The sequence below is a fragment of the Oratosquilla oratoria genome, chromosome 10, assembly GCF_046742065.1.
Source record: "Oratosquilla oratoria isolate Oo_2021 chromosome 10, ASM4674206v1, whole genome shotgun sequence".
In the NCBI taxonomy this organism is placed as follows: Eukaryota; Metazoa; Arthropoda; class Malacostraca; order Stomatopoda; family Squillidae; genus Oratosquilla; species Oratosquilla oratoria.
The window spans coordinates 65,605,102-65,623,374 of NC_134786.1; the positions used below are offsets into that span (position 1 = coordinate 65,605,102).

The 18,273-nt window shown below is 42.2% G+C and overlaps 1 protein-coding gene across 1 annotated transcript in view; it reads left to right on the forward strand.

Moving 5' to 3' along the window:
* LOC143029284 (glycine receptor subunit alpha-4-like) overlaps positions 1–18,273 on the forward strand; it is a 1,034,091-nt gene that overhangs the window by 789,687 nt on the left and 226,131 nt on the right. The gene's annotated exons all lie outside the window — the stretch shown is intronic.

Below are 18,273 nucleotides of genomic sequence, written 5' to 3' on the forward strand. Positions count from 1 at the left end.
CAATTTCAGTGTGGAGAGAGATTGGCAATTTCAGTGGTGATATTCACAAATTTAATAAGGAGAGAGATTCACAATTTCAGTGGGGAGAGAGATTCACAATTGCAGTGGGGAGAGAGATTCACAGTTTCAGCGAAGAATGGGATTCACAATTTCAGCGTAGAAAGATACACAATTTCAGCGACAGAAAAAGATTCAGTTTCAGTGAGGAGAGAGAGATTCACACTTTCAGCAAAGAAAGATTCACAATTTCAACGACTGGAAGAGATTCACAACTTCAGTGAGGAAACAGATTCCCAATTCCAGCGAGGAACCTGAAAGGATGGATTGTTCATGTAATGAAACTTAATTCTCTTCTCTTAAATGAATTTCCGAAAGAACGTGAGATTAATGTATATATATATATATATATATATATATATATATATATATATATATATTTGTGTGTGTGCGTGCGTGTGTAAGTGTGTGTGTATTTTTACTTGAGATTTTAGTTTACATAAGAAGTAGAGATCACGTTTGTTGCCAGAGATTGGAACACTTTTGCATACACACACCCACATACACACACACACGTGTACACACATACGTACACACACAAATACACGCGTGTGCGTACACACACACACACATAAACATGTGCGAGACGAGCTCAATATGAATAAGTGAGGGGCATCGATTGTGATCAGGGATGCCAACCACGAGATTCTTCAGGGGCGGGAAAGGGAAGGGTCGATTGACTGTCGTTCCCAGGGACAAAAGGGCTAAGGGAAAGAGGTCTAAGAAGCTCAGGTATTAGTATTTTGTCATCACTACTGTCCTTGAGGATAGAGACGTAAAAGTGATCAATGTAGTAAAGGAAATATCTAAGGAGGGCAGCAAAATGGAGGAAAAGTTTCTCTCTCTCTCTCTCTCTCTCTCTCTCTCTCTCTCTCTCTCTCTCTCTCTCTCTCTCTCTCTCTCTCTCTCTCTCTCTCTCTCTCTCTCTCTTTTGTTTTTGAGTAGAGGTTAATCTAAAAAAAAATCCTGCGTATCTCTGGTCCGTAAGGATGCCATTGATGCCCCTTGAGGGAGAGGGAGGGTCAAGGAGAAGGTCGAGGAGGGAAGGGAAAGGTGGAAGGGGCAAGAGAAGGGTCGAGGAGCAGTAAAGGACATAAGGAGGTAGAGCAGAAGAACTTCAAAAAAAGTCGAAAAGCCGAAGAACTTAAAAAAAAAAAAAAAAAAACGAAGGGCCGAAGAACTTTGAAAAAAAAGGGTCGAAGAGCGGAAGAACTTCGAAATAAAAAAAAAAGTCGAAGGTCCGATGAACTCTGAAAAAAAGGGCCAAAGAGCCGAAGAATTTCGAATTAAAGAAGGTCGAAGGGTCGAAGAGTTTCTAAATAAAAAAAAAAGGTCGAAGGGCCGAAGAACTTTGAGATAAAAAAGGTCGAAGGGCCGAAGAACTTTGAGATAAAAAAAGGTCGAAGGGCCGTAAAACTTTGAGAAAAAGGGTCGAAGAGTCGAAGAACTTTTAAATAAAAAAGGTCGAAGGGCCGTAAAACTTTGTAAAAAAGGGTCGAAAAGCCGAAGAACTTCGAAATAAAAAAAGGTCGAAGGGCCGTAAAACTGAAAAAAGGGTCGAAGAGCTGAAGAACTTCGAAATAAACAAGGTCGAAGAGCCGAAGTACTTCGAAAAAAAGTCGAAGAGCCGAAGTACTTCGAAAAAAAAGTTGAAGAGCCGAAGAACTTTGAAACAAAACAAAAAAAAGAATCTCTTGGTCGAATGGAAAAGAATGGAAAAGAACCAATGGTCGATGAGGAACACTTATTGCAAAGAGTCGAAGACTCTTCTTGGGAGGAACTAGTGTGGGAGACTCGAACTCGGATACAGATCACGTGTCCTGAGCCAGACGTTATAGACCCTGCTCAGAAGTGTGACTGATCGTCCGAAGGCGGTGGAGCCCCAGGACTCTAACTCACGTCCATCTGATCATAAGTTCAAGACGGTATCCACATAAAATGTGTATACTAGAAGTTGTAGTTTCACACTAAGTACTAACTAGAAGACAGTGTCAGGACGTATATTTAATCTAGATGTAGTTAGAAAGAAAAGTTCTCACCAAACACGCAGTCGGCGATATACTTCCAGCAGAGGCAATCGCATGTAACACGTTAGAATTTTTGAATAGTTGAATGATCACCTAAACAATATTGTTATGGCATTTGTGTGTAATTAATGATTTATTATCTTATTATGTCTTATTTATGTTTTATCTTATTTTTATTTCATTCAATTTTATTTTAATATTTATTTTATTTATTTATATTTAATTTTTATTTGATTTTGTTTTATTTTATTTGATTTTATTTTGTTTTATCTATTTATTTATTTATTTTTTCTATATACGTATTTTTTTTTTTTATACTTTCTTTTCGGCCTCGCTACAAGCCAAAAGGTCGCGTGTTAGGAGCTTCTACCATTATAATATATTTCAATAAATGAAAGATTGCTGCATGAAAACACAATCTAGAACAGTGTGGCAAAGGATGGGTTGAGAGTTTGTTCCACTCAGAAAGACACTTGAAGATTTTTATATGTATTTAGAAACTCCAGTTGAGAATAAAGGTCAGAAATGTGAATATTAGTGTTGAATCCGTTTAGTTTGGAAAATGTTCTTTTTAGTTGACACAGAAATTCTGGTGATTTTTGGTCTCTCTCTCTCTCTCTCTCTCTCTCTCTCTCTCTCTCTCTCTCTCTCTCTCTCTCTCTCTCTCTCTCTCTCTCTCTCTCTCTCTCTCTTGTCTGTGTTCGGTGCATGTGTTTTACAGACGTATGCACTGACGTTGTACAGATGCATTGTGTTCACTCGAGCAATACACGTTTTCAATGTTACGGGTCTTGTTCTTCACGTCGTATTTGTGATGGAACAGGCAGTCTTGTGTGAGAAACATTGAGGAGAGACAGTGAGAGAAAACATATGGTAGAGAGAAAGAAAGGAAAATAGAAATGGAGGGAAAGAGAGCGAGAGAGAGAGAGATAGCAAGGAAGGAAGAAAGGAGAGAAAGAAGAAAGAGAAAAATACAATGAAAAAGAGGAAAAGAAAGACAGAGAAAGAGATAGAAAAAGAGAAAGGGAAAGAGAAATAACAAGAAAGAAATAAAGGAGAGAAAGAGGACAGGGAGAAAGAGAAGAGAAAGAGGAAAAGAGAAAAAATTAAGAAAGACAAAGAGAAAAATAAAGTGATAAAGACACACACACACACACACACACACACACACACACACACACACACACACACACACACACACACACACACACACACACACACACACACACACACACACACACACACACACACACACACACACACACAAAGAGAGAGAGAGAGAGAGAGAGAGAGAGAGGATGAAGGAGGAGGAGGAGGACCACGGGATGGCAGTGGACGTGGGGTGGGGTGGGGGGGACAACCGGGTCTTCAAGAAATGGAGGGAAGTGACTTTGTCTTCCTACAATGGGGGAGGGGGGGAAGAGATTTACAACTTATAGGACGGCTGGTCCCTGGAGGGGAGGGGAGAGGGAGTGAGGGGGAAACGGGGGAAGGGGGGAGAGGGGAAACGGGGAATGGTGGAGAGGGGAGAGGGGGAACGGGGAAAGGGGGAGAGAGTGAAAAGGGAGAAAGGGGAGAGGGGTAGATTTAGAAAACAAAACGAGGATGAGAGGTGGGGACAAAGGGAGAAGTAGGGATTAATGAAGAGAAACGAAGATGGGGAGGGAAAAGTTGAGGAGGAGAGGGAAAAATAGTGGGGGGAAAAGGAACAAGAATTCAGAGAATGGAAAGGAATGAGTCAGGAAACAGTGGGGGAGAGAGAGAGAGAGAAATAAGAAGAGAAAGAGAAAAGTTCCAGAATAAATATTTCAGAGATGTTACTGGGTATTTCATGTGTGTAAAGATAAATGAAAATATATAATAATAAATAAATAAATAAAAAGGACAAGATGAAAGGAGGTGAACACACACAAAGATATGAAGACGAAATGAAGTAGTAATAGGACTAAAGAAAAAAGAAATTAAAAAAGGAGTAAATCTACATAAAAGTATGAAGAGGAACTTTAGTAACAGGACTTAGGCTTCAAAAAATTAATAAATAAATAACCCTATTCATATTCTCCTCTTCTCCCCCCTTTCCCTCCTCTCCCCCTCTCCTTCTCTTCTCTTTCCTCTCCCCCTCTCCTCCTCTCCCTCCTCTCCTCTTCTCCCTCCTCTCCCTCCCCTCCTACCCCCTTTCCCTCCTCTCCCCGTCTCCTCCTCTCTCCTCTTCTTCCTCTCCTCTCCTCCCTCCTCTCTTTCCTCTCCTCCTCTCCTCCCTCCTCTCTTTCCTTTCCTCCTCTCCTTCCTCTCCTCCTCTCCCTCCTCTCCTTCCTCTACTTCTCCCCTCCTCTCTCCCCCCCCCCATCTACGAGCGGGAATCCCAAGACTTCCGTGTCTCTCCCATCACTCACCATTTATTGGTTCGCCACCGCCACCGACGCCAACTTTTCCTCCGCTCCCTTCTCCAATACCTCCTCCCACGTACTGTTCCTCCTCCTTCTCTTCCGCCTCTTCCTCGTTTTCTTCTCTCTCCTTTTCGTCCTCCTCCTTTTTCCTCTCCTCCTCTTCCTTTTCCTCCTCTTCCTCATTTTCTCCTTTTCCCTCCTCCTCCTCCTCCTTTTCCTTGCCCTCTCTCACCGCCACTACCATTACAATCCCCCTCCCAAACCTCCTCCACCTTCACCTCCTACTCCTCCTCTTCCTCCTCCTCCTCCTCCTCCTCCTCTTCCTCCTCCACCTCCTCCTCCTTCTTTTCCTCGATAACCTCAACTGTCACCTCCACCTGCTCCTCCATCACCCCCTCCTCCCCTCCACCTCTTCCTCACACTCCACCAAGAATGCCATGAATTCATCCTTTCCTCTCCATTCCTTTCTTTTGTATTTTTTTGCGTTTTCTCTTCTTCATTTCCCCCTTGTCTTTATCTATTCCTTTTCTCTCTCTCTTTCTCCTCCTCCTTTTTCTCCTACTCCTCTTCCTCCTATTTCCTCCTCCTCCTCTTCCTCCTCTTCCTCCCTCCATTCCTTTTCCCTCATGTTCTCCCTCCCCCTCTTTCCATTCAACTTGAAGTTTGTCTTTCTTAATCTCTTCTCTCCAACTTCCTTTCTATTGCTCTTTTTCTCTCTTTTCTTGTCATCCTCTTCTCGGACTACTCTCCGATTCAGTCATCTCTTATGTTCCCTTCTCCTCTCTCTATCTCCTTCTCTTTCCCTCTACTCCTCCTCTTCCTCCTCCTTTTCCTATGCTTCTTCCTCCTCCTTTCTAACCTCCTTCTACTTTTCCACATACTTTCCCTTCCCTTTCATCATATTCTCTATCTCCTCTTTTTTCTCTTCCTCTTTTCTCTTTCCTGCCCCTCCCACTCCTCCTCCTACTCCTCTCACTCCAACGCTTTCCACCATCTCCTTTTTTTTGGGGGGGGGGGGGCTCAGTACATGTTGAGGAACAAGAGGGCAGTGTCTTCTTGGCAGAGCCTTCAGGAGCGACATGCAAATGTTGAGCGTGGGTGATGGTGGGTGACTTGTGGTGATGGTAGTGATGGTGATAGTGGTGGTAGTAGTGGTGGTGATGATGGTGATAGTGATGGTGGTGGTAGTGGTGGTGATGATGGTGATAGTGATGGTGAAAGTGGTGGTAGTAGTGGTGGTGATGATGGTGATAGTGATGGTGGTGGTAGTGGTAGTGATGGTGGTGGTGGTAGTGATGGTAGTAGTGGTGGTGATGGATGGTGATAGTGGTGGTGATGGTGGTGGTACTGGTGGTGGTAGTGATGATGGTGGTGGTGATAGTGGTAGTGGTAGTCGTGGTTGTGGTAGTGATGGTGTTAGTGTTGGTGATGGTGGTCGTAGTGATGGTGGCGGTGGCGGTAGTGGTGGTGGTGGTAATGGTGGTAGTGGTGGTGATGGTGATAGTGGTGGTGATGGTGGTGATAGTGGTGGTGGAGAGGACGGAGGTGTCTGTGCCCAGGAAACGGTGGAGAGAAAAATGGAGAAGTTGAACTCAATCAAGAAAAGGGATTAGGAAAGACAAATTTCAAGTTGAATGGATGTGATTGGGAAGAAGAGAGGAGGGAGGAGGAGGGAGAAGAAGAGGAGGAAGAGAAAAAGAAAACGAATAAGTGAAGACAAAGAGGAAAATGTTTTGGGGGAGAAGAAGGGGGAAAGTAAAGTAAGGAGGAGGAAGAAGAAGAAGAAGAAGAAGAAGAAGAAGAGAAAGGGAAACTGAAGACAAGCAGGAAAAAGGTTTGGAGGAGAAGATGGGGGAAAGGAAAGGAAGAAAGAGGAGGAGACGGAAGAGAAAAAGAAAGAAAAAGTGAAAAAGGTGAAGACAAGGAGGAAAAAGTTTTGGGGGAGAAGATTGGGGAAAGGAAGGAGAAGGAGGAGGAAGACGAGGAGGAGGAGAAGAAAGAAAAAGAAGAGAAAGAGAAAAAATGAAGACGAGGAGGAAAAAGTTTTAGGGTAGGAAGGGAAGAGGGCGAATGGGAAAAAGAAGAAAAGAGAAAAGAAAGAAAAAGAGGAGTAAGAGAAAGAGGAGTTGAACGAATGAAAAAAGACAAAATATAGGAGGTGAAGTGTATATTTGTACATGTGTGCGTATGTGTGTATGTTTACATTATGTGTGCGTGTGTACATGTGTATGTGTGAGTGTGTGTACATGTGTATGTGTGCATGTATGTGTACATGTATATGAGTACATGAGCATACATGTGTGCGTGAGTTTTGTGTGTGCGTGCTTGTGCATGTGTTGGCACGTAGTTGCGGGTTCGTGTGTATGTGTGCGTGTGTGTATGTACATGTATACGAGTACGTGAGCATACAGTTTTTGTGTGTGCGTGCTTGTGCATGTGTTGGCACGTGTGTGCGCTTTCGTGTGTGTGTGTGCGTGTGTGTATGTGTACGTGTGCATATGTGTGTGTGTTTGTGTGTGTACGTGCTTTTTGTTTGTACGTACGGGCGTGTTCGTGTTTGTTTATGTGTGTGTACATGTTTGTGGTACATGAATACATTCAACTTCCCCTGAATCTGTTTTGGATTTCTCTTAGACAAAACCACTTTAGAACGAACGTAATTTCTTTTGATTTCCAGCCATTTTTTTTTTTTTTATAACGAACTATCAGAATATTTTAGAATGTGTAAATGGAAATCCTATATACTTGCGCTGAGCCAGTATTTAACTTCCATATTTATTTATTTATTTAATTTTATTGCTATTATTATTATTATTATTTAGATAATTATGAAACCTGGATTTAAGTTCACTTTCCTCCAAATAACTCTGTTAACGACCTTGAAGTTGCCTTCAAAATTGCGTCGATAAATCGTATCACTATCTTGTTCAAAGTTTGAAAGATTTCTCATGAATATTTTACCAAGAGATCATTTTCCACATTAGAAGATAAAAGATAGGAAGTGATTTTTTTAAGAATACAAGGTCTGTCTAAAAAATATCCGACCTTAATTTTTTGTGTATACTTAGATTTCTAGGGTACTGTTCATAGTTAAGTGATAATTAGTTTATTTTGATTGCCTCTCCCATCTCTAATCAAGGGATATCTTCTATCACTTTCTCTTCGATCGTTTGATGTTGGGGGAGTTTTAAGGCTTTTGTCTCTCCTCGTGTGTGTGTGTGCGTGTGCATATTATATATAAAAATATGCATACATACGCACGTACCTAATACATACATACGCACATGTGTGTGTGTGTGTGTGTGTGTGTGTGTATGTGTGTGTGTGTGTGCGTGCGCGTGTGTTTGTGTGTGTGTATACATGTATCACGGATATGCATGTATATGTGAACATAAATATATATTTGCATACACGTGCGCAAATATACTTACCCCTGAAGCATACACAGATGCATTGCCCTAAACACGAGCACTGTGGTCCTCGACGGCTCTTGCCCTCATTCGTATTCCCAAGACCTCCAACTTCGTCCTCAGCTTCTTCTACCGTCCGTCATTATGCAGCGCCCTTGCTCTCCCCCCAATCCCCCCCTCTTTTGGGGGTGGGAAAAGGGGGAGGGGGGAGGGGAGGTCGCAGGAAGTCCCTCTTCCTTGACTACCTCAGCCTCCAGCAGATGCTTGAGGTCCTCCTCGGACTTTCTCTCCTCGAAGTCTCTGTCCTTGGGTTCAGTCGACGTTTCTGGTCTTTGTTCCTTTTTCAGACGCTTCGAAGAAGAAGAAGAAAAAGGGAAGAAAAAATGAAGAAGAGGTTCTTGATGATTGGGAGATGAATGGGAGAAAAGAGAGGAAACCATTGAGGTGGAAGAAGAGAAAGAGGGGAGGTGGAGGAAGAGGACGAAGAAAAAGATGGGGAGGTTGGGAAGGAAGAGGAAGAAAAATATAACAATGTAGAGGAGGTGGTGGAGGAGGAAGTGGAGGAAAAGGAGGAGGAGGAGGAGGAGGTGTATAGCTTTTCCAAGGTCACTATTTGCTCGTTTCTTTATGTTTTTTCTTTTATTTGTGTTGGACCTGTTTGTCTTTCCCAAACTCTCGAGTCGCTCTTCGGCAAGTCAGACTTCTCCGAATTCATCAGAACGATTGTTGTGATCTTCGAGTGTGACACTCTTTCCCCGTCTCGCTTCCTCCTCTCCCCTCCCTCACTCCCCTCACCTCCCCTCCCCTCCCTTCCCCTCCCGTACCCTCACTCCCCTCCCTCAATCACCTCCCCTCCTCTCCCTTCCCCTCCCCTCCCTTCCCCTCACTCCCCTCCCTCAATCACCTCCCCTCCCTCTTCCTCCTCCCTTCTTCCCCTCCCTCCTTCCCCTCACTCAATCTCCTCTCTCAATCTACTCCCCTTCCTCTTTCCCTCCCTCAATCCCCTCCCCTCCTTCCTCACTCCTCTCCCTATCCTCACCTCCCATCACCTTTCCTCCCTCCCCTCCCTTCCCCCTCCCCTCACTCCCTCCCTCCTTCCCTCCCTCCCCCTCTCCCTCCCTCCCTCCCTTCCCCTCCATAACTCACTCTACTCCTACTCTCATACGCCTCTCTTTAACCCTCGGCTTCCCTTTTTTCATCTTTCTCTTCCAGCCCCCCATTCTCCCACTCCCCCTTCCCCCCACACACGTTCTTTGTTGTTTTAATTCATAGTTGTTTATTTCTTTATTTCTCTCATCAACCGTTTTATTTTCTTTTATCTTTTTATTTTATATATAAATCTCGTTTATTTTTCGCTCATGTACTATCCAACTCTTGTCTCCAATGCCCCAGTTGCAGGGACAGTTGACCTGACCTCCCAACATTCCCTAGGGCTCATAATAAGACAGGGGCGACAGCTCCTGTACCAGCTACTCAGTGCCCCCTGGCGTAGGCTCCACACCTTCTTCTTTCTCCTCTTCTTCTTCTCTTTCTTCTGCTTCTTTTTCTATTTCTTTTTTTTCTTTCTTCTTTCTTCTTATCCTTCTTCTTCTCCTTATTCTTTTTCGTCTCCTTAGTCTTCTTCTTTCTTCTTATTCTTCTTCTTTCTTCTTATTCTTCTTCTTTCATTATTCTTTCTTCTTCTTTTCTTCTTTTTCATCATCGTCTTTTTCTTCTTCTTAACTCCTTTTCCTACTACACCGTTTTCTTCCATTGCCCACTTTTTTCAATTTCCATTCTCTGCTTTATCACCCAATCCTTTGCACCTCTTTTTGTTCTTTTTCCTCCTTCTCTTTATTTTCCTCCTCCTATCCCACTTCCTATTTTTCTTCCTCCTTTGCCTTCTCTTCCGACTCCTTTATTACCTCCTCTTCCTTCTTCTCATCCTCCTCCTCCGCTTTCTTGTCTTTCCTTTACTCCTTTTCTCCTCCTCTTCGTCCTCTTCCTCCTCCTCTTCTTCCTCCCTCGGCTCCATCTTTCCATCCTCCTCCTCCTCCTCCTCCTCCCTCAGTTCTTCCTCTTCCTTTTCCTCCTCGCCCTCCTCTTCTGTAACTCTCCCTCAGCTCCACCTTTCAGTCTTCCTCCTTCTCCTTCCTCAGCTCTTCCCTATGCTCCTTCTCCTCCTCGTCCTCCTCTGTCTCCTCCCGCAGCTCCACATTTATTTCGTCCTCCTTGTTCTTCCTCATCTTTTCCTCTTCTTTCTCCTCCTCCTCCTCTTCCTCCTTCTCTCTCTCCTTCTCCTTCTCCTTGTCCTTCCTCAGCTCCACCATGCTATCCCCCTCCTTGTCCTTCCTCATCTTTTCCTCTTCCTTCTCCTCCTCCTTCCTATCCCTCATCTCCACCTTTCCCTCCTCCTCTTTGTCCTTTCTCATCTCTTCCTCTTCCTTCTCTTCCTCTCCCTCGTCCTCCTCCTCCTCCTCCTCCTCCTCCTTCCCCTCCCTCATCTCCACCTTTCCATCCTCCTCCTCCCTCAGGTCTTCTTCCTTCTCCTCCTCCCTCTCCTTACCCTCCCTCAACTCCACCTTTCCATCGTCCTCCTTCTCCTCCCTTAGTTCTTCCTCGTCCTCCTCCTCCTCCTCCGTGCCCTCCTCTTCGTCCTCCTCTCCTCCTCCTCCTCCTCCTCTTCCTCAAATTTCATATTCTTCTTTCTTCCATTCATCTCATCTGCATTTTGGCCTTCACGGTTGTTTTGTCCGCCTCTCCCGGTGATAAATACGGGCAGACAGGCATAAAAACAAGCCATTACAAATATGTCATTACGTAGAATCATGCATGGCTGGTTCAAAGCTTTAGAAATATATGCAAAACTATTTATCCAAGCGTATTTTTGCGAAATTTTCTGTCTTTGATATGAATCTTCAATGTGAGCATGGAGGGGGAGGGGTCGCGTGCGTGCGTGTGTGTGCGTGTGTGTGTGTGTGTGTGTGTGTGTGTGTGTGTGTGTGTGTGTGTATGTATGCGCGCGCGCGCGAGTGTTAGTGTGTATCTGTTGAGGTGTTGTGCTGATCTTTGTGTGTCTGTGTGTGTGTGTGTGTGTTTCACCATGGTATTGGACCACGTGCTGGCCTTGGGATCGTCAGCATTTATCCTCTAAGATTAGTGTATAGCTAGATCTATATCTTAATTTGACACAGCATAAATAAATAAATCAATAAATAAATAGAATTATTATTTGAATCGATTAAACATTGCGAAATCCCCCTATCAGGAGGCTAGGAAGGTGCCCCTTTCAGAGGACTTTTAAAGTGGAATTTAATGAACCATGACCTTGGTCCAACTCGCTGGCGGCAAGTGTTCGAACTGCCGTCACCTAGACCTTCGCCGCAATTAGCGAGCATCTAATAATAATAATAATAATGATAATAATAACGATAATAATAATAATAATAATGATAATATAATAATAATGATAATAGTAACAATAATAATAATATAGTAATAATAATGATAATGACAATAATAGTAACAATAATAATGATAATGACAATAATACTAATAACAATAATAATAATAATAAAACCTGGTTGCCTGCAACATAAACGCACACAGTCCCCGTATACCAACGGAATCTTTGCCGTGAGTTACTCGTTCTCACGCCGTAATGTTTATGATTATCGTCTCTGCCTCGTGAGGCGTGGACGACCCCAGTTGACACTTATGGATATTGAATTGCAATTTACAGCAACCATCGAGTTGAAATAGAAGCTGCATGTCCGCTCTTTCTAGCTTTATTGGCACTAGGAGAGACAGTCCGCGGCAGTTTTGTTTATATGTGTACATTTGTTCTAGATCCATGGGCAGTACGTCCGTAGGGTGACAGGAGGGTGTTTATGTGTGTGTGTGTGTGTGTCTGTGTGTGTGTGTGTGTGTGTGTGTGTCTGTATGTGTGTGTGTGTGTGTGTGTGTGTGTGTGTGTACGTGTGTGTGTACGTTTGTGTGTGTGTGTCCATGCATATATGGAAATATTTCTGACGAGGTGTGTAATGGAATGTGTGTGTGTGTGTGTGTGTGCGTGTGTGGAAACATGCATATATTGATGTGTGTATGCATGCATGTATGTATGTATGTGCGTAGGTGTATGTTGCCCAATTGTTTCATTTCTTCTATGTTCAGTGAATCAATGTCCTTATATAGAAAACTGTGATAGAAGGGAAGCGTATGCCTCGCTTAATGGGTTGTAAAAGGTATAAGTATGTATGATTGCGTATATGTGTTGTGTGTATATACATATATTTTACGCATATCAAAAGTTCACATTTCCTCTCACCATAAACAAAACCTTACCAAGCCGGATTAAGCCACTATAGTGAGGCTGAATCGTTCCTCAGGGGATGGGCCGGTCCTGTAGTGGACCACTAAACCACTAAAGCTGAACTACAAACTATACATGCGACCACAAAATTGTGACACATTTATGGCGTTTGGCACGGATTCAGGTATCAGAGACGTGGATTCTTTTTTGACGAATCAGATTAAATTCCTAATGATAAGGAATTCAAACTTTGTTACTGACTGATTGGAGAAAGAAATTTAAAAAAAGAGAGACACAGACAGAGAGAGAGAGAGAGAGAGAGAGGGGGGGGAGGAAGGGAAGAGGGATGGGGGAGAGGAAGAGGGGAGGGAAAGGGGAAGGAGAAATGGAGGAGATGATAGAGTGGACGGGAGGTGAAGGGAGAGGAAGGGATGGGATGGAAGGGGAGGGGAAGGGAGAGGGTAAGAGGAGAGGAAGGAAGAGGGAGGATGGGGAGGGGAGAGGGGGAAAGGTAGAAGGAGGAAGGGAAGTGGGAAGGGGAGGGGAGAGGGACAATGGGGAGGTGAAGGGGGCTGGTCATAACCATTGGGAGGAAATATGGGGAGACGGAGGAGGGGCAGATTATGTAGTTTATGGTAAAATAAATCATAAAACTTTTTTATGCGACCATAGTGTCTTCTTTTCCCCTCTAAGGAGAAAAAGACGAAATCATGATTGTTTTTCCCTGTGTGACCTTAGTTTTTTATGTTTTTATTCTGTACCGTTTTGGTTGATCTTATATATATAAGATCAATATATATGATACAATAAGATAATCCAAAAATTATATATATATATATATATATATATATATATATTATATATATATTATATATATATATATATATATATATATATATATTTAATTTTTGGATTATCTTATTGTATTATTTTGTTTAAACTTACATTGTTATATCATATATATTTTTTGGTTGATTGAATTTGATCATTTTATTTATTTATATTATTATTCATAATGGTTTATTTTATTTTAATCCATTTAATTTAATCTCATAGTGTCTTTAGTTATCTTTGTTTATTATCTTTATCATTATAGTTTAGTTTCATGAATATTTTAAATGTGGAGCTGAGAGGACAGAGGTGGTCGAATGAGCGAGTATTAAGAGGAAGTCTTTCCTAAATCTGAGAAGTACGAAGATGAAGAGGAAGAGGAAGAGGAAGCGGAAGCGTAACTTGTCCTGGATGCTTCCCCGGATATTAATCTTGTGCCCCAGAGGAGGAGGAGGAGGAGGAGGAGGACACAACGGCCATGACACGTTTCCCGTCACGTGACTAAGGATGCTGTTGTGGGACTCTTCCTTAGACATTTTTTTTTTTTTTTTTTTTTTTTTATATGTGCCTCTAGTATCTTCTCCTTTTTCTTCTTCTTATTCTTTTTCTTATTATCTTTCTTCTGCTTCCTTTTCTTCTTCTTCCTCTTCTACCTCTTCTTATTCTTCTTCTGCTTCTTTTTCTTCTTCCTCTTCTACTTCCTCTTCTTTTTCTTCTACCTCTTTTTCCTCTTCTTTATCTTTTTTTGTTTTTCTTCTCGTTTTTCTTCTCCTTCGCCTTCTCTTCCTCTTCTTCCTTCTCCTCCTCCTCCTCCTCCTCCTCCTCCTCTTTTCCTCCGGGACAAGAGGTAAAGACTTTTTTTCGGATCTGCGTCTGTAGCATCTCATTTTACTTTTCTTATTTTTTCGTTTATGCTCCATTTGTTTTCAGCAATGGTCCTGCAAGTTTTGTCTTCGTCTTATATGTTTTTTTATTGTTCAGTAATGTTGTGTTTCCTTCCAGCTTTATCTCCCTTCGTTTGCATATGGATGACAAAACGCCTGGTTTCGTTTTACGAAATTATGTGTGCGTGCGAGCATGTGTTTATGTATACGTGAGCGAGGCTGTGTGTGTGTGTGTGTGTGTGTGTGTGTGTGTGTGTGTGTGTGTGTGTGTGTGTGTGTGTGTCTTTCAGTCGCTTTTACATTTCTTTGTTACTTTCCCATCGTTTTCCAAATCGTGTATTTTTTTCAGTTTTAATGACATTTGTATGTTTTTAGTTTGTATTACATTATGCATTGTAAATACTCATTTACATATGATTATTCATAGTATCAAACCCCTCATAATTATGGTAAAATAAATCATCCAACAGTTATGTAACTATGTGTATATATGTGTATATATCTCTCTCTCTCTCTCTCTCTCTCTCTCTCTCTCTCTCTCTCTCTCTCTCTCTCTCTCTCTCTCTCTCTCTCTCTCATTCTCCTCTAGGTAGGAAATGCGAAAGTCATGATAGCTTTACCCTGTATGACCTCATTTTTTCTACATCTTGTTTTTTCTTTCTCTCTCTCGTGTATAATAGGCACATCGGTCTGTCGTAGATTCCTCACATCGTGCTCGTTACAACCACTGCCACCACCACTATCACCATCACTATCACCACCACTATCATCAGCGCTCCCCATCACCACCACCACCACCACAGTCATCAATACTGCCGTCACTGCTACATCTACCACAACCACCATCACCACCATCACCATCACCACCATCACCACCACTACCACCACACCGCTACCACCACCATCACTACCATCACCACCACCACTCAACCACCAACACGTCATATCACGTCACAACCGTCACCACCAGCATCACACCACCATCACCACCACAACCACTAACACATCACATCACACCCGTCATCTCCCGACGGGAAAGGCGAAAATCCAGCTTATATGAAACCCGCGACTCACAAAGGCCCAGAATACAAAACAGCCAAAATTACGTCAACAAAGGTTAAGATCCTTTGTACATGTGTGTGAGAAAAAGGAAGGGAACAGGAGAGGTATGCTTACATGTGTATGTCTGTGTGTGTAAAAGAGGGAGTGAATGTGTGAAACTTTGAGGATTCAGTGCAGGACCTCCGTGCAGTGTAGTTCCTGAAGACGTGGACATACTTTGAACCCTTTGTCTCTTCAGGTTCTTCATCTTCCTCCTCATCTTCTTTTTCCTCCTCATCTTCTTCTTTTTCTCCTTCGATGTAGCTCCTGAAAGTCAATCAGCGTGGATCTTCTTCTTTTTCTTCTTCTTCGATGTAGCTCCTGAAGGTCAGTCAAGGTGGATCTACCTTGAAGACCCTTTGTCTAATCAGGTTCCTCTCCTCGTGTCCGCTTCTTTAGAATATTCTTTTGGGATTTCCAAGAGCCAAAGAACCCAGGGAACCCATGACCCCAAGGCCTCCACCCAGACACCCACGCGTCCCCCCCCCCTCTCTCTCTCTCTCTCTCTCTCTCTCTCTCTCTCTCTCTCTCTCTCTCTCTCTCTCTCTCTCTCTCTCTCTCTCTCTCTCTCTCCCTCTCTCTCTCTCTCTCTCTCTCTCTCTCTCTCTCTCTCTCTCTCTCTATATATATATATATATATATATATATATATATATATATATATATTGTCCCAAGTCCCAATATCTTCGTTTTTTTTTTTAACTTCCTTTAGTTTCTTCTTCCTCTGCCTACAGTCAGCTTCACTTTTAGAATTTACAATAACTGGCGTCTTTTTCAGAACATGTATTAAATATTTTTTGTTTACGTGGGGGTACTTACAATACATGGATGCTCGCTGGCCGAGCGGGTTAGAGCGTCGCTACTTGCGGCGGAGGTCGAGGTGACGGTAGATCGAACTCTGCCGACAGCGAGTTGGACCAAGGGCATAGTTCATTCAATTCCTGATAAGGGGAGTTCGTGACCTTAAACCGAATTAGCCTCACTTATGATACGGATAATGCTGTTGGTCGTAAAGTTGTCCTTCACATCATAACTTTACGATCTAAAGAGAATCCCTCCTATAACGTCTCTAGATGAGGTAGTGTAGTACTTAGCAGTGGAACCTCCTGCAAGCCATACGGTGCGGGAAATCGAAAAGAAAATGGAAGAAGGAGAGGTACAGACATGTTCAAAAGTTACTTGCGGCGAAGGTCGAGGGGATGGCGGTTCGAATCCTTCCACCGGCGAAGTTGAACCAAGGGTATGGCTAATTAAATTCCACGCTACAAAGTGCTCTGTGAGAGGCACCGTCCTATCCTTCCGATAAGATGGAGTTTGTGACGTTAAACCACATCAATTATTGTCACAAAAACATATGTATATATATATATATATATATATATATATATATATATATATATATATCATCTGCTCAAGAAAATTACCTAACTCTTAAGACAAATACTACATAGGAAATTATATAATGTAGTGGACAAAAAATATATATTGACGTTGTTGTAGCTGTAGCGTGGGTCAAAAGTTTTGCTCTACAGTGTGCATGTGGATAGAATCACTGGTTCAACATGGAAATTGGTTTCCAGGCTCTGATTGATCCTCTTTTTTTTTTCTTTTTTCAACCAATGAAACATTCATTTGGTGTATTTCTCATCAGTGTATTTTAGTTCTTTCGTAATGTTGCAAATGATTGCAAACATTTTTGAGACTTAAGTTGTAAAAAATTATTTGTAAAATTAATTGTAAAACTTGCGTGCTAATTTTTCACCCAGAGCTATAGAAATTACAATTACATTTTCACGAGAGTATTGGGAAATCACGTTAGCCTTTTTAACATAGTGGAACAAAATAACAAAATAAAAAAAAAATCCACTTTTTTGTTTGACAAAATCAATTTTCGGAAACGAATTAAAGAGTGTGTTTTTATACAAAGTGTATTCGGAATCTTAATTTGAAAATTTCGGAAATTAATCGTTGGCAACTGTCACTTCCAGTTACACAAATATACTAACTGCATTTCTTTATCGTTTACATTTTGTGTCTGTTGATTCGGTAACTGTAAACAATGGAAGTTTTGCCACGTGTTACGGCTCTCTCTCTCTCTCTCTCTCTCTCTCTCTCTCTCTCTCTCTCTCTCTCTCTCTCTCTCTCTCTCTCTCTCTCTCTCTCTCTCTCTCTTACTAACCAAACTCATTATTGGAAAAAGCATTGCATTATAACGAAAACAACATCTCTCCATTAAATCTAACTTGAATGTTTAGGACACGAAATCTAGAAATTATTCATAAAACCAAAATAATTCGTCAGCAAAAACGCCAAATACTTTACATTTGTTTAAAAAAATATTCGACACTATTTCGATTTCATGAGCAGATAGGCCTGAGTTTGATACCCGGGATCCGCTGCTGGCTATGGCCAGGCGGGGAGGCGACCCAACACAGGCCAAAAAAAAAAAAAAAAAAAAAAATAAAAAAAAAATGGCCACAACTAACTGGGGCTTACCCTACCCAACCAGGGGTTTCTCACTTCCCACTGCGTGGAAGTGGAATGGTGATTTAGGTGAGTGGTGAGTTAAGAGAACCATAACTCATCACAAGTGTTGCCATATACATGAATTTAATTGAGTATGTTCGTAGAGCTCCCAGGTTGTTAACAAAGAAGCCTAAGAACAGAAGAATGGAGGAGACTCCTGCAAGTGAACATAAGGCCTACACTAGGCAGTTCCATCTCCCTTACCACCTGACATCCCTATCCATAAAGTTATCTAAATTTCTCTTAAAACAACCAATAGTTTCAGCGCCCACTGCATGGGTACTAAGTCTATTCCATTCGTTAGCCACTCTGTTGGTAAACTAGTTCTTTCCTAATTCGTTCTTAAACCTAGATTTGTCCAATTTGAATCCATTACTACGAGTCCTGCCATATTGTCTTAATATGATGACCTTGCCTGTATCACCCTTGTAAAAGCCCTTGGCCCAATTGAATACCTTTATTAAGTCACCTCGCACTCTTCGTTTTTCCAGAGAATGTAAGGTGCTTAAAGGGATTATCACACTGGGCAATTTTTCCTCCGACTGTTGGAGGAGATTTGCAGCCCGTAGCTTTCGGAAAGGAATATGCTGAAGGAAAAAAAAATCCTCCAACTTATCAAATGACATTCATCAGTACCGCCGATGAACTGGAGGTTGGAGGTAAAATAGCCCAGTGTGATAGCCCCTGAAGCCTGTCTTCGTATGGTAAATTTCTGATTATCAGTACCTTAACCCCGGACATCGTCCGGGAAGAGTAAGG